This window comes from Peromyscus maniculatus, chromosome 20 (assembly GCF_049852395.1).
Source record: "Peromyscus maniculatus bairdii isolate BWxNUB_F1_BW_parent chromosome 20, HU_Pman_BW_mat_3.1, whole genome shotgun sequence".
Classification (NCBI taxonomy): Eukaryota; Metazoa; Chordata; class Mammalia; order Rodentia; family Cricetidae; genus Peromyscus; species Peromyscus maniculatus.
In genome coordinates, this window is record NC_134871.1 from 29,033,955 (window position 1) to 29,048,450 (window position 14,496).

A 14,496-nucleotide genomic window follows, 5' to 3' on the forward strand; every position below is an offset into this window, starting at 1 on the left:
AAGATTATTTTCCCAACTTAACCCCAATAGTCTGACTCCAGGGCTCATGTACTCAGCACTCATTGTGTGCAAGGTAATCGTTTGTGTCAGGCCAGGGCCTTGGAATATTTGAGGTCATAAACGTATGGCTGTGCTCTGAAAGATGCACCATTCTGTTTCATAGAATTTATGGTGGATGTCACTGGTAGAAATGAAATTAAAATCTGTACCAAGTAAAATTCTGATATGTGAATCTGACTCACACCATTGAACTTTGTAGAAATAATTGTCTATAAAAGTTGTGGTGAAAGGTACAACCATAATATTTGGTATAAAAAATTATGATTGATAAACTAAAGTTTATATAACAGGTCCATGGAGAGCCTGGGCTTCAGTGAAAATAAGTTCTGTGAAATAAAATATGAATAGAGATAGGAAAAACTGGAAAAGATTTAACTGGACTACTTATAAGAATTATTCAGGAATTAAATTGTCTTAATGGAATTTCCTTCAGAAAATCCTTTCAGTATAAAATTGTATTCATGATGATGAAATTGTGGCTGAAATGGTTTTATTCTTAGCAGAGAAAATATCCTGAGGACAGAACATCTTTCAGAGTCAGAACATCCTTTATTTTTCATAAAGATTCTCTGAAGAGGGTGAAGTTCTATCTAAATATGAGCCTGGGTCACTCTGGAGCGTCTGGATGGCCTCCTACGATCCTGAGATGTAGAGTCAGCCCCAGGATGCTGGGAGGGACCTGGGAAGTTTATCCAGATGTAGGCAATAGCTGTGCTGAGACTTACCCTCTTTAGCCTTTCCTGTTTGGGGGCAGGGCAGAAAATGGCACACAGAAAAAGCACATGCTCAGGGAATTTGATGTAAACTTCCTCTAACAGGAGACTTCACTCTCGAGAGAAGGAAGAACATCTCAGAGGTGTGGGTGGGAACCGACCAGCAAAGCCTGCAGAGCAGCTGACCCACAGGACTGGGGCCGCTTTGAGATCCACCAGGAAGCGGGTGGAGACCGGCTAAGATGCTCTTGGAGGGAGGGCAAGAAGTATACGGCAACTTACTCATTATTTACCTAGGACCCACAAGCTTCTAAGGAATTATGAGAATATTTATTAGTTATTACAACATAAAGAAAGCTTCAAAGCCAGAAGAAATGAATAATTAAATTTTCTTTTTAAGGTAACATTGCATCACCTAGCAATGGATATGTAGAGGTTTCATATAGTTACCTGTAAAAATAGTAAGCTTGATCATAAAAATAAAAGTACTTATTAATTCAAATTTTATGAAAACTGAAGATCATTTAAATTTTTATATAAAAACAATATATGATTAATTATGTGAATAAATATATTTACAACCATCTGTTTGTCTATATACTTGAGTTTTTATAAATGAAGACTGTTGATATGTTAAAATTTAGCTGATATGATATAGGGGTGATACATGACCAAATGGGATGTAAAGGTAGTTTGTTTGTTAAAATAGCTGGGTAGGGTCTGAAGCTGGTGACTTTGTTAATTAGCATTGGGCCTTGATTTTTCTCTTTTCTATTTTTATTTTACTTTTTTGCTTTTTTATTTTATTTTTTATGATTCTGGGGATCAAACCCAGGGCCTGGCACAAGCTAGACAAGTGCTGTAACACTGAAGTACTTCCCAGTCTGTATTTTCTATTTTTACGGTTTCCCTTCTTGTAATTTGTGAATTTTGTACAATGTATTTTGATCACGTTCACCTTGCTTACTCAGCTTCTCCCATATCTGCCTTCCTTATCTACCTGTCAAGTCCAGTTTGTGCTGCTCACGTATCATTGGGTATGTGGCCTTCCACTGGAGTATGGTCTACATACCAGGGACCACACCCTTAAGGAAGACTGACTCTATTGTGACAAGCACTGTGACTTTATATGTGTAACTGGCCTGCTCTGTCAAGTTCTAGAGCAGTGGTTCTCAACCTTCCTAGTGCTGTGACCCCTTAATACAGTTCCTCATGTTGTGACCCCCCAATCATAAAGTTATTTTCATTGCTACTTCATAACTGTAATTTTGCTACTTTATAAATTGTAATATAAATGGCTGTATTTTCCAATGGTTTTAGGCTACCCCTGTGAAAGGGTCATTTAATCCCCACAGAAGTCACAAACCACAGGTTGAGAATCACTGTTCTAGAGGGTAAACAAGAGCATTGGTAATAGTTTGCAATGTTTCAGGGAGAGGGAGACTATGGGACCTCAGTGGTCAACTACTCTAAAAGAGTAGTCACAAAAAAGTGCCATACCTGGCACTAGGCTTTTTATTGTTAGTTATGATGTCTAGTATGGGCATTGTTGCTCTGCTATAGGATAGCTCCATTTAAACTCTTTTTGTAAATGTGTATGTATACAATTTAGGAAGCTTCTTCAAGTAGGTGTCTTAGTCAATGTTCTATTGCTGTGAAGAGACACTATGACCACAGCAATTATTATAAAGGAAAGCATTTAATTGGAGTTTGCTTCCAGTTTCAAAGGCTTAGTCCATTGTCATTATAGCAGGGAGCATGGCAGCCTGTTGGCAAACAGTGCTAGAGAAGGAGCTGAGAGTTCTCCATCGAGATTTGTAGGCAGTAGTAAGAGTGACTCAGAGACACACTTCCTCCAACAGGGCCACACCTTCTAATACTTTCATATAGTACCATTCCTTGGTGACCAAGTTTCAAATCTATGAGCCTATGGGGGCCATTCTCATTCGAAACTCCACAGTAGGTTTCCATGTAACTTTTTCAAAAGGTTGCTAAAGTTACTTATCCCTCACCGCATTCCATTTTTTTACACTTTTCCTTGAAGCTAATGTGGTCTAGGCAATTAGAACTGGGTAAAATATTAGAATCAGGGCTGGAGAGATGGCCCAGAGGTTAAGAGCACTGGCAGCTCTTCCGGAGGTCCTGAGTTCAATTCCCAGCAACCACATGGTGGCTCACAACCATCTGTAATTTGATCTGGTGCCCTCTTCTGGTGTGTAGGCAGAATACTGTATACATAATAAATAAACAAATCTTTTAAAAAAAAATATTAGAATCAAACTAGAAAACAAACCTATGTGGTACAGAGAGATTCTATACAGATGTAAGTTTTAATATTTTAGAATATGTGCTGCCAAATCAAGCACAGGTTTTAATATTTTAAATGTAGACTGTTATTTAAAAAGTATACTTGATACTAAATGGGGTTTAAATTAAAATCCTCAGACCAAATTCTGGATATGAATGGAATGTCTCATGTTGTGTATGAGTCACAAGAACACAGAAGGAGGATGGAATCATGGGAACAGTCTATCTGACCTTCCATTTAAGGGGGTCCTTGATACTCAAGATATAAGGGGTATGGGATCATCAGAGGGGTAAGGTAGGAGACTTGGAAAGAGAAACACATAAACCAAGCTCTTTGTGATATCTGCATTTCATGAGGGAGTAGTTCTGGACAGTGGGCTGTAGGCTGGGAACACTGTCATACAGGCTGCACTAATTTGCTGCCCTGTCTGTGACAAGCCATTACTTATATCCAAGAAGCCTTACTTATAGGGGATTTCTTTGACCTAACTAATACATCCATAAGCTTAGTGCCTTTGCTTTTCAGGGGATAAGTCTAAGTCTACTCATGGGGTAAGTGTAAGTCAAGGACTAGTATAGTGGATGTTGACTCTCAGATGCACACAGCATCCCCTCCTCTTCCATGCTGATGGCTTGGAGGAAACAATGGACTAGTGTGACTTCTGGAGAGAACTAGAGAGTTCCTGGTTCCCGGTCACACAGTACCCACTCCTTTGGAAAGGGAACCTATCCTCTTTGTGCTTGAGAAGCCAAGTGGGATCCTTCCCTGGTCAATGCTGAGAAGTGCATCCTTTTCAAATAGCAATCTTGCCAAATACATCGGGATGTAAGCTCCAGTACATTCTTCACCCATTGTTTCCTTATGGGTAACATTGCAGTCCCTTTGTATGATCTGGAAAGGTCGTCATTCTATTAACCATACTCCCAGTGGCTCTTCCATTCTCACTGTGCCCACCTCTCTGTCTTTGCTCTTCCTGGATTTAGAAGCCTGAAATACCATGCTTATATGAGCTTGGAAATTTCTCCTACACATGATACCTCACTTTTATCCCTTGAGGAAGCAAGATTCAGAAGGAACAAAATCACTGCTAGTTATTCAGCTTGACATACAGCTGTGGCTAAGTTTGGTTTATAGAAGGCAGAACCATTTCCATCAGGACCTGGACTTATATTTCTTAGTTTTATGTAAGACTCTAATACCTCACCAGGCAGAATCCAAGACCTATTTATAAACAGTCATAAATGACTTTAATTCATCCTGGCTACACACTGATGAGGACCAAGTTCCATTGGACATACACAAGCTTTGCTTTGTGGAGGACACATGATGCTGTAATATATACATTTAAATGTATGTACATTGTTTTGTTATCAAGTACATGTTATGAACCTATAAGCTGTTTGCAAGTATAAGGAAATTAAAGGTATTCTCTTGTAAGGAAAGTTAGCGTTGATACATCAGATTTTTCAAAAAAGCACAACATAATTTGGATGAGGTGACCTGTTTGTGTTTTTGCTTTTTTTCCTGACACCACGATCTTGTTACAACTTAGTACAAACTTGCTAGGTTACATAGGAAGGATTAGTTCTGCTGCCTCGAAAACCTCCATTCTGCCCATGGTGCTAGTTGGGAGACTATACTCTGAAGCATGGACTGTAGATAAAGAGTGTGTATGAGAGGCCATTCTCATGGTTGAAAAAGTTCATTTAGAAGAAGCCCAAAATGGAGGTGTATGAATGACTACTATATACCAGCTCCTGATTGTGTGTGTCTTACAGGGTAGGGGTGAAAAGGGGTAGTGAGGCTGGTGACCACTCTTTGTCCTCTAGTTGTGTGGAGGCTCAATTGTCCTCTAGTTAAAGAGTGCCCCTGACAAGAGCTTGGAGATAACAGAGTGACTTGCCAACAGTTTGGTTATTGGAGGTAAAAGCCATTTTCCAGTTAAATCCATTTATTGTGTTTACTTCAGTAGAGTTCAATCACATGTTCCCTGGAGGGAAACGGAACAAGAGAGACACAGAGAAGGTATAGAAATAAGGTGGCAATGTGAGGCCGGGACTTACAATGCTGGAGTCAGGAGCATTCTTCAGAGTTCTGACCAAGCTTGTACTCTGTAAGGAAACATCATCCCAGCTTTCCCAGATTTCGAGCTGCCTACTGCAAAAGTGAGCTCTGGTTTTCCTACCCCTCTCTCTGCCCCCTACAGTGCCAGTTACCTTTTTTTAGAAAGCCCATCTATGGAAAGTTCACCATGCTTAAAAGAAGCGTTGACAGATATGGAGCCTCCAGAATACCATTTCCAAAAACCTATCTCCAACGAGGCATAGCTAACTAAATGTGTACAGTGATTATTTATTCTGTCAGAGAGTCCCAAGGTGATAGAATCAGTTGCATGTGAAATTTGCTTTGACAAACCATATCTGATTATGCAAGCAATCTGCTTAGCTCTGAACTGGAGAGACTCTGCTATTGTCCAAAGTTTCGGATGACTCCTACTGCAGATGGCAGGATATAGATGGAAGTCCTTGTCAGGCCCCTTAAGTTACGCACCATTTCTTGCTTTTACAGTTACAGCAACAAAGTTCTGTGTAGTGGGAATTTGGGGGGCTGTAAGATACAGGTCACATGAAGAAACTGGATGCTGTCTGTGGGTAACACAGAAGTCTAGGTGCTTCTGGCAGAGACCTCAGGCTATGTACCTCCAGTTTCTCCAATTTCTGAAGGTAAGCAATCACACCCGCTTTGGAATTCTGGAACTAGGATTACTCATGCTTGATCGGATGTCATCAACGGATGTGCATCTGAAAGGATGTGTGAGGACTTCCTGGATTCAGTCTTGTAGCGTGGAAATACAGCGAAATTCTTCCTAGACAGATGGCTTGGGACGAGTGGGGTGGTTGACTTGATTTGGGATAATACAATCTTCCCTTAAGAGCTGATAAATATCATGCAGCCTGTGCCTGGTAGAATTATGCCTAAGTGCTAGAAACAGTTGACAGTTAACAACAGTGGTTTAAATAACAAACAGGTTCATTTTCATCTAGATTAGCTATCTAGGTAAGACACCTAGTTAAGAATTTATCTACAAGCCTCTGGCTCCATGGTTCAGAATGCTTCTAGAGTACCAGCCCTGGCACCCATGTTCTTAGCAGATTACATGAAGGGGAAGGAGTCAGGCCTAAGGGAATCTGCATCCATTTAATTTAAAGAGGCCCCACCAGATGAGTTCCTTTTATTGGTGAACTCTAATTTCAGGGAAGCTGAGACATGGCATTTAGCTTGGTCCATTGCTGCTCAGAAAATACTGAGCAGGTGGTAGACATATCTGCCAATAATCTTTCAGGGCTGCCTCTGAAGCTAGATAGAAGGATAATCTTTAGAACCTGGCCTGATGTGTGTTTGAGTCCTGGCTCTGTGGTGTTTTAGCTGCGTGACAGCAGGAAATGTATTCTAATATTCTGGACCAGCCTCTAGTTATAGAACTAATATAAAGCCTTACTATCATCTTTTGGGGCTGTTAAAAGGCTTAAATGAGGAAAGTCAGGTGAAGTGTCCAGGGAAGAGCCTGCTGTTTGAATGGGGTTGAATGAAGGTGCCTTGTCTTTCATGTCTAGCAGGATGGACTCTTCCCTCACATGCAGGCTTTGACCACCACTCGTTAGATGCACATCACAATGCAGACTTCTTGGCATAAACTGCTCCAGGAAACTACTATGCTTTCAACTTTCAGTAGCTCCTCTTTCACACCAGACACTGTACTAGGTATTTGACAAACACCATTGAACCAATGCTATTTCAGAATCCAGCATCCTTTGCCCAGACCCTTGGGCCTCTCACCATGTCTACATTCCCCATCACTCAGAGCTGTCTTAGTCAGTGTTCAGTTGCTGTGAAGAGACACCATGATTATAACCACTCTTATAAAGAAAAGCATTTAATTAGGTCTGGCTTAACAGTTTAGAAATTTAGTCTGTTATCATCATGATGAGGAGCATGGCAGCATGCAGGCAGACATGATGTGGGAGAATGAGCTGAGAATTCTACATCCGGGTCCACAGGCAGGAGAGAGAGAGAGAGAGAGAGAGAGAGAGAGAGAGAGAGAGAGAGAGAGAGAGAGAGAGAGAGAGAGAGAGACTGGGTCTGACTTGAACATTTGGAAACCACAAAGTTCACCCCCAGTGACATTTTTGTCAACAAGACCACACTTACTTTAACAAGGCTGCACCTACTCCAACAAAGCCACATCTCCTAATTAGTGCCATTCCCTAATGACCAAGCATTCAAATATATTAGCCTATGGTGGAGGGGAGAGGGGGGAGGGAGGAGGCTATTCCTATTCAAACCACCATAAGGCACATGACCTAAATCAATAATGTACATACAAATCCTCATCTCAGGGGCTACTTGTGGGTTATTTGACCTAAGACATCACCCAAGTCCCAGGAAGAAGAACTAGTACTGTTTTTATAGAAGGTGAGTTTGATGCTCAGACAGTTTGGGTCACTTAACTTGAGGTCATACAACCATGGTTACAGAGCTGTGATCTGAGCTCATGTTTGCTTGGCTGCACTTTGAGATCAAATCTACAGATATTTTTTTCAAATGATGGTCTGGGAGCTTGAATACTAAATTCTAACTACTGTGACCTTTGATATACTGAATTCCTCAGCTCTGGTGGTGGTGAAGACAGACCCACAGTTCCAATGAGGTAATAACAATCGCATCATTATTTCTTTAAAAGTTCTATCAAGGATGCCCTGAAACCCCAACTATCTTGATAGACATTTGGTTCTCCTAAGTTAGGGGAGGAGACAATAGAGCCATTAGTGGGAGTAAAGGTGTGTATATAACCAGTAAGTCAAACACTGGCACAGCCAGGAGGTCTCAGGGATGGAAGCCATTGATCTTTGCTATTTTCCTTTCTTGGGGCTGTACACAGAACCTGATGAACAGGAATCCATCCTGCCCGGTTAGACTTGCTTTTCTCTGTATTGTTTCCAAGTCATCTTGGCTTTGATTCCGGCAGACTGACACCCAAAACCTGGAAGCTTGTTCCTTTCCTCCTTTGGGCTTTAGGAGACTGTCAATGTAATTTCCATGAAAGGAGTCTAGGAAATAGTAAAAATAGCAGCACTAATTCTATAATTATACGAAAAATCCTCATTATCTAAAAATGCATGATATCAGAGAAAAATAGACACTTGAAAGTGAGTACACTTAGAACACTGACCAAGTTATTATAGCAAACATAAAAATAATCCTTAAATCAAACAACAGAGACGTTTGTTGGAAATTAATCTAAAATTAATAAAATAAGTTTGTGTTATGCTGAACTTTGCAAACAGTTTGTAATATCAACCATCAACTAATTTTTTTTTTTTCAGAGACAGGGTTTCTCTGTGTATTCCTAGTTATCCTGGCATGCAAGAGATTTGCCTGCCTTGGCCTCCTGAATGCTGAACTAATTCTTTTTTTTTTTTTTTTTTAGTATATATTTTATTTATTTATTTTTTACAGCCCAGATGCTGTTTTCCATCCTTCCTCTCCTCCTAGCCTCTTCCCCCACACTTCCTGTCTGCCCCCCCATCCACCCCTACTCCCTTTCTATTCAGAGGAGGGCAGACCTCCCATGGGTTTTCCTGCGGTGTCCTTGACCCCTCTGTCTCCTATAATCCTTCCTCTCCTTTTTCAGGATTCCCAAGCTCTGTCTAATGTTTGGCTGTGGGTCTCTACATCTGCTTCCATCAGTTACTGGATGAATCCTCTCTAATGATGATTGGACTAGGCACCAATTTATGAATATAGCAGAATATCATTAGGAATCATTTCATTAATTTTTTTTTTTTTTTTTTTTTTTTTTTTGGCCATCCATGTTTGGTTCTATTGTAGGTCTCTAAGTCATCCAATCTCTGGGTCCTGGTCTTTCAGGCAGTGTCAGGGTGGGCTCCCTCTCATGGAATGGGTCTCAAGCTGGATCAGTTTTTGGTTGGCCACTCCCACAAATTCTGCTTCACCCTTATCCCAGCACATCTTGTAGGAAGGACAAATTGTAGGTTGAAGGTTATGTGGCTGGGTTGGTGTCCCAATCCCTCCATGGGAAGTCTTGCCTGGTTATAGGAGATGGCCTGTTCAGGCCTTGTATCCCCCATTGCTTGGAGTCTTGGCTAGGGTCACCTTCATAGATTCCTGGGAGTTTCCATTGCACTGGGTTTCTAGCTCATCCCTGAGATGCCCCAGATTCCAGTTGTCTCTCCTGTACTTTATCCCTCGATCTTCAACCCCCTCCACCTGAATTTATTTTATTTCCCACTTCCCAGGGAGGTTCATATGTCCCCCATTTGAGCTTTCATTGTTACTTAGCTTCTCTGGGTCTGTGGATTATCCTTTGGCTATCCTTTACTTTATAGTTAATATCCACTTATAAGCGAGTACATAGCATAGTTCTATCCATTTGCCTGCAAATTTCATGATATCATTGTTTTTAAAAGCCGAATAAGACTCTATTTTGTAAATGTACCACATTTTCTTAATCCATTCTTCAGTTGAGGGGTATCTAGGTTGTTTCCAGGTTCTTACTATTACAAATAAAGCTGCTATGAACATAGTTGAACAAGTGTCCTTGTGGTATGATTGAACATCCTTTGGGTATATGCCCAGGAGTGGTATAGCTGGGTCTTGAGGTAGATCGATTCTCAATTTTCTGAGAAACTGTCATATTGGTTTCCAAAGTGGCTGTACAAGTTTGCACTCTCAACAGCAATGGAGCAGTGTTTTCCTTGCTCTACATCCTCACCAGGATGAACCATCACTTGTGTTTTTGAACCTAGCCATTCTGACAGGTGTAAGATGGAATCTCAGAGTTGTTTTGATTTGCATTTCCCTGATGGCCAAGGATGATAAACATTTCTTTAAGTGTTTCTCAGCCATTTGAGATTCCTCTGTTGAGAATTCTCTGTTTAGATCTGTATCCCGTTTTTAGATTGGATTATTTGGTTTATTGATGTCTAGTTTCTTGAGTTCTTTATATATTTTGGAAAACAGTCCTCTGTCTGATGTGGGGTTCCTGAAGATCTTTCCCAGTCTGTAGACTGCCTTTTTGTCCTATTGACGGTGTCTTTTGCCTTACAGAAGCTTTTCAGTTTCATGAGGTCTCATTTATTAATTGTTGATCTTCTTGCCTGCCCTCTTGGTGTTCTGTTCAAGAAGTTGTCTCCTGTACCAATATGTTCAAGGCTACTTCCCACTTTTTCTTCTATAAGGTTCAGTGTGTCTGATTTAATGTTGAGATTTTAGACCCACTTGGATTTGAGTTTTGTGCAGGGTAATAGATAGGGATCTATTTGCATTCTTCTACATGCCAACATCTAGTTAGACTAGCACCATTTGTTGAAGATGCTTTCCTTTTTTTCCATTGTATAATTTTGGTTTCTTTGTAAAAACTCAGGTGTCCATGGGTATGTGTATTTATGTTTGGGTCTTTGATTTAATTTCATTGATTCACCTGTCTATCTTTATGCCAGTACCATGTGGTTTTTAATACCATAGCTCTATAGTAGAGCCTGAAATCAGAGACAGTGATACTTTCAGAAATTCTTTTATTGTTCAGGATTGTTTTAGCTATACTGTGCTTCTTGTTTTTTCATAAGAAGTTGAGTTTTGTTTCTTTCAAGATGTATAAAGAATTATGTTGAGATTATAATGGAGAGTGCATTGAATCTATAGATTGCTCTTGATGAGATGGCCATTTTTTTGTTATGTTAATCTTTCCGATCTATGAGCATGGGAGATCTTTCCATCTTCTGATATCTTCTCCAGTTTCTTTCTTCAAAGACATGAAGTTCTTGCCATATCGATCTTTCACTTGTTTGGTTAGCGTTACACCAAGATATTTTATATTATTTGTGGCTATTGTAAAGGGTGTTTTACTGATTTCTTTCTCAGCCAAATTATCATTTGTATATGGGAGGGCTACCAATTACTTTGAGTTAATCTTGTGTCCAGCCACTTGACTGAAGTGTTTATCAGCTATAGGAGTTTCCTGGTAGAATTTTTGGGGTCTCTTATGTAGACTATCATATCATCTGAGAATAATGATACCATGACTTCTTTCTTTCCAGTTTGTATCCCCTTGATTTCCTTTTGTTGTCTTATTGCTTTAGCTAGAATTTCAAGTACTATATTGAAGAGATGTGGAGAGATTGGATAGCCTTGTCTTGTTCTTGATTTTAGTGGAATCATTTGAGTTTCTCTCCATTAATTTGATGTTGGCTGTTGGTTTGTTATATATTGCTTTTATTATGTTAGGTATGTCCCTTGCATCCCTGACCCCTCCAATATTTTTATCATGAAGGGGTGTTGGATTTTGTTAAAGGCTTTTTCAAGCATCTAAAGAGATGATTTTTTTTTAGACTTTCAGTTTGTTTACATGGTGGATTACATTGACATAATTATGTATGATGAACCATCTCTGCATCTCTGGATTGAAGCCAACTTGATCATGGTGGATGATTTTGTTTATTGTGTTTTTGGATTCAGTTTGTGAGTATTGAGTATTTTTGCATGAGTGTTCATGAGAGATATTGGTATATAATATCTCTCTATTTGTTGAGTCTTTCTGTGGTTTGGATATCAGGGTGACTATGGACTCATAAAAAGAATTCGGCAATGTTTCTTCTGTTTCTATTTTTGTGGAATAATTTGAGGAGTATTGGTATTAGCTCTCTTTGAAAGTCTGGTAGAATTCTGACTAAAATTATCTATCCTTTTTTGGGGGGTGGGGAGACTTCTAAAGACTGCTTGTGTGGTGGTATTTTGTTTCCCAAAATATTGTGCACTCTATTAGTATCTGGGGTCAGAGACAGAACAGCCACAATATTAAACACAGAGATTAGGTAGTGGTAGCACACGCCTTTAATCCTAGCATTCCAGAGGCAGAAATTTGTCTGGATCTCTGTGAGTTCAAGGCCACAAGGATACAGCCAAGCATGGTGACACACGCCTTTAATCCCAGGGAGTGATGGCAGAAAGCAGAAAGGTATATAAGGTGTGAAAACTAGGAACTAGAAGCATTTGGCTGGTTAAGCTTTCAGACTTTCGAGCAGCAGTTCAGCTGAGATTCATTCGGATGAGGACTCAGAAGCTTCCAGTCTAAGGAGACAGGATCAGCTGAGGAACTGGAGAGGTGAGGTAGCTGTGGCTTGTTCTGCTTCTCTGGTCTTCCAGCATTCACCCCAAAAACTGGCCTCAGGTTTGATTTTATTAATAAGAACTTTTAAGATTCCTGCTACATGCTTGTATTTTCTTAGGAATTATAAATCTTTTTAAATTGTTTATCAGATCTTGATTTAACTTTGATAAGTGGTATCTATCAAGAAATTTGTCCATTTCTTTTAGATTTTCCAATTTTGTGGATTGCAGATTTTTGAAGTATGACCTAATGATTTCCTCAGTGTCTGTTGTTATATCTCCCCTTTCATTTCTAATTTTGTTAATTTGGATATTCTCTCTCTGCCTTTTAGTTAGTTTGGATGAGTGTTTATCTACGTTGTTGATTTTCTCAAAGGAACAACTCTTTGTTTCATTGACTGGGTATATGGTTGTCTTTGTTTCTATTTTATTAATTTTAGCACTGAGTTGATTTTTTCCTGATCTCTACACCTCTTGGGTATGTTTGCCCCTTTGTTTTAGAGGTTTCAGGTGTGCTGTTAAGTTGCTAGTATGGGACCTCTTTAATTTTTTTATGAAGGCACTCAGTGCTATGAACTTCCTCTTAGCACCAATTTTATTGTGTCCCACAAGTCTAGGTGTGTTGTGCATTCATTTTCATTGATTTCTAGGAAGTCTAATTTATTTTTTTTAATTCCTTTCTTGACCCAGTGGTCATTCAGTAGAGAGTTGTTCAGTTTCCATGTGTTTGTAGGTTTCTGTTGTTTTTATTTTTGTTGAAATCCAGCTTTAATTCATGGCTGTCTGATAAGATACAGGGGGTTATTTCAATTTTTTTGTATCTGTTGAAATTTGCTTTATGACCAAACATGTGGTCAGTTTTGGAGAAGCTTCTGTGAGGTGCTGAGAAGAAGGTATATTCATTTGCTCGTGGGTTAAATGTTCTGAGTCATAATGCCTGTTGGTTCCATTATCTCTCTGTTTAGTTTCTGCATGGATGACCTGTCAATTGGTGAGAGTGGAGTGTTAGAATCTCCCACTAGTAATGTGTGGGGTTCAATGAGTGATTTAAGCTTTAGTAATGTTTGTTTCACAAATGTTGGTGCCCTTGCATTTGGGGCATAGATATTCAGAATTGAGATGTCATCCGGGTAGATTTTTCCTTTGATGAATATGAAGTGTCCTTCCCCATCTCTTTTGATTAATTTTGGTTGAAAGTCTACTTTGTTAGATATTAGAATGCTATACCAGCTTGCTTCTTGGATCTATTTGCTTGGACCCAAAAATCTTTTTCTAACCCTTTACTCTGAGGTAATGTCTATCTTTGATGTTGAGCTGTGTTTTTTATATGCAGCAGAAGGATGTTTTTGCATCCATTCTGTTAGCTTGTGTCTTTTTATTGGGGAATTGAGTCTATTCATATTGAGGGATATTAATAATCAATGGTTGTTAATTCCTGATATTTTGTTGTTGTTGTTGTTGTCGTGGTGGTGGTGGTGGTGGTAGTGTGTGTGTGTGTGTTTCCCTTCTTTTGATTGTGTTGATGTAAGATTATTTATTTCCTATGTTTTCATGTGTGTAGTTAACCGACTTAGGCTGGAGTTTTCCTTCTAGCACCTTTTATAGGGTTGAATTTGTAGATAGATATGAATGAAATTTGACTTTGTCATGGAATATTTTATTTTCTCCATTTATGGTGATTGAAAGTCTGGGCTGGCACTTGTGGCCTCTTAGAGTCTGCAAGATATCTCTCCAGGCCCTTCTGGCTATTAGAGTTTTCATTAAGAAGTTGAGTGCAAATTCTAATATGTCTGCCTTTATGTGTTACTTGGGCTTTTTCCTTGTGGCTTTTAATATTCTTTCTGTGTTCTGTATATTTGATTTTTTTTTTTATTATGTGGCAGGGGGACTTTCTTTTCTGGTCCAATCTATTTGGTGTTCTGAAAGCTTCTTGTGTCTTCATAGGCATCTCCTTCTTTGGGTTAGGAAAGTGTTCTATGATTTTGGTGAAGATAATTTTTGGGCCTTTGATTTGGAAATATTCTCCTTTTTCTATTCCTATTATTGTTAGATTTGGTCTTTTCATAGTGCCCCAGATTTCCTGGATTTTTTTTTCCTTTGTTTGGTCAGGAACTTTTTACAGTTGACATTTTGACTGCTGTATCAATTTCTTCTATTGTATCTTCTACATCTGGGATTCTTCCATCTTTTGTATTCTCTTAGTGGTGCTTACATCTGTTGTTCCTGTTC

The 14,496-nt window shown here is 39.3% G+C and overlaps 1 protein-coding gene across 7 annotated transcripts in view; it reads left to right on the top strand.

The window, feature by feature from the left end:
* The window catches only part of LOC121824409 (testis-specific Y-encoded-like protein 5), a 61,327-nt gene that overhangs the window by 31,995 nt on the left and 14,836 nt on the right, over positions 1 to 14,496 (top strand). For 3 of the 7 annotated variants that reach the window (XM_076555944.1, XM_076555940.1, XM_076555946.1), the window contains exon 5: positions 879 to 1,275. The exons of the other annotated variants lie outside the window; for them this stretch is intronic. The gene's annotated coding sequence lies outside the window, so the exon portion shown is untranslated. Of the gene's footprint in view, positions 1 to 878; positions 1,276 to 14,496 lie in introns of those variants that run through there. 7 annotated transcript variants of the gene reach the window in all.